This window comes from Entamoeba invadens (genome assembly GCF_000330505.1).
Source record: "Entamoeba invadens IP1 unplaced genomic scaffold scaff_1105074725361, whole genome shotgun sequence".
Lineage (NCBI taxonomy): Eukaryota > Evosea > Mastigamoebida > Endamoebidae > Entamoeba > Entamoeba invadens.
Genome location: NW_004440121.1, coordinates 7,277 through 9,840, shown reverse-complemented (window position 1 = coordinate 9,840; position 2,564 = coordinate 7,277).

Genomic DNA, 2,564 nt, shown 5'->3' with positions numbered 1-2,564 from the left:
TTTTCTGGTTTTTCGCTTTAAAAAAAATGTGTACCCAAACTATTAAATTATAATTAATTATATCAAAATTTGTGCTATTTGTTTTTAGATGAAAATATTAACTTTAATATGATTATAATAGTTAATTACTATAGTTTGTAGTTTGAGAAAACCCATAATAAATAAAAATACCAAACTACTTTTCAATTAACATACTTCAAAAAGATACAACGGGACACAAAAAGTAGATATGCCGCAACTGTCGAAACTTGTTGAACCCGGCGAGTTGCGGCGTCGTGAATCCATCTCCGGAAGATACACAAAGAGAAGATGCCTGAAAAAAGAAACATCAAAGATGTCCTAATCGAGTGTTCGTTCCAGTGTTAGGTTTGAAGGGTAAAACCTGTTTTCTTTCCGTCTGTCCTGCCTTTCAAAAGGACATATTTTGTTAAAACTTGTGTACATTAATTCAAGTTGTAGTGACGTGGCAAATTACAAAAATGACGATTTTGGAGTCAATGTGTTGCAATGTTTGAATTAAATAAAAATGACAAAAAGTCAGTTAAGTTGGAAGACAACAACACTCTTGGGTGTGAATTTGTCATTATCAGTCAACTCGTTTTGTTTGGCGGTGTAAGTGTATGGGTTGCAATAACTACCATCAATGCCTTTCTTGCACACAAGTATATCATGACCACCACCGAATGCAAAAAGTGCTGAACTGTTTTGAGAATAAAGACAAAATTCATTACTGGTGTAATTTCCAGTCTTCCCAAACTTTTTTGGATTCAGAGTGCCACTTCTCACAAGTGAAAAGATGTAAGAACTGTTACTGTTGAGCCATTTGTTAACAGCATTAATATTACCAGTGAACACGCCGCCAAACTTGTTGTGATTTGTGTCTTCTACCAAAAAGCACAAGTTGCTTTTGTTAATAACTTTTGTATCAAACACAGACGTGTTTTCTGACCAGTCATCTTTGTCTGAGTCAAACACAACATTCCCAATCTTCATTCCTGTCAACTTCTCAAAACTGGCTTTTTCTTCTTCTTTTTCGTGTCGTCTCTTTGAGTCGATGAATTTCTCTGATTTTATAATTTGATCAATTTTATTGTTTTTTGCTTGTTTGATTCTGTTGATTTGGTCTTCAAATGGTTTTATGTCCATTTGGCACTTTTCCTCATAAAGTGCTATCTTGATATTGAATATCTTATACAACTTATTGTTGTCGCTCTCTGTTGAATACAGAGCCATCTCGCTTTTGATTTTGTTGGATGCGTTATCCAAATCAGTGACGATCTTGTTGAGTGAAGTTGTGATGTTCTTCTTTCTTTCAAATACCGCATCGAGTCTGTCGAAGTGTCCCTCTGCATTTTCAATGCGTTGATCAATGTTAAGTGACTTGTTGTCAACAAAGTTGTATTCCTTACTATTTTTGTTGAGGTCTGACACCGCCTTTGCTGCGTTAGTGCAGAGTGCTGAGAGTGCTGTTAACTCGTTTTCCATGTATGTTAATAGAGTTTATTTGTTTTCATATTTAATTTATTATAAATCTCATTTAAAATGATTATTAACTCATACATAATGATTTTTTTTTCTAATCAAAAATCAAAAATAAAATTATATTATTTTTTTATTGTCATTCAAAATAAAATCACAAGAAAATAACAAGAAAAATGTAAAATAACACATAAACAAAAAAAGACGAAAAAGCTATACATCGAAAAAGACGAGTTATTTTAAAAACGAGAAAAATGAAAAAAAAACGAAAAAACAAAAATTATTTTTTAAAAAAATCAATAAAATCAACTTTTTTCAATTGTACAGTTTGTCCATTAAATTTTCGTCTTGCAAATTAACCTTAACCCAAAGAAAAACCAGTTATTTTTTATTGTTATATTAAACTAATAAACTATACAATAATAAAAGTCAATTTTCTAAAATATTTGTTTTAATAGTATAAACCCATGTTTTTCAAAAAAATACAATTTTTGGGGGTTTAGGTTCATTTTCTTAACTGTAGTTTTATTTATCTAAAAAAGTAAATTTTCTTAATTGGATCAAGTGTTAATATTAAGTATATTCTTTTTGTACTTTTTTAAGGTGAAGAGGAAAAATAACAGCTTATTTAAAAGAAAGAAGTACAAAAAGAATATAGTAAATGAATTATATATAAAAATAATTAAACTAGAATTCAAAAATCGATAGTGTATTTATTTTATTTTTTGGTAATATGTCGGGTTTTTTCTTACTATACTTTTATCCTCTTTTTTATATCTAACAAAAATTTGAGGAAAAAGTGGCTTAAATTTACACATAAAAAATAAAAATACACCTTTTTTCAAACAAAAGTTGCTCAAATTTACAAAAGAAATAATCTTGAGTTGTTTCAAATAAAAAAATATCATAAATGCATTTCATTAAAACCCAATTCATGTTATTTTAGATTTGAAACAATTCAATTAAAAATTTGTCAAAAACAAACTATTTTAATGAAATAAAAAACATTTACATAAATAAACAATATTGACTTTTGTAAAACTTATTTTTTTAATTTCAACAAAAATCACATTGAAAACAAATTA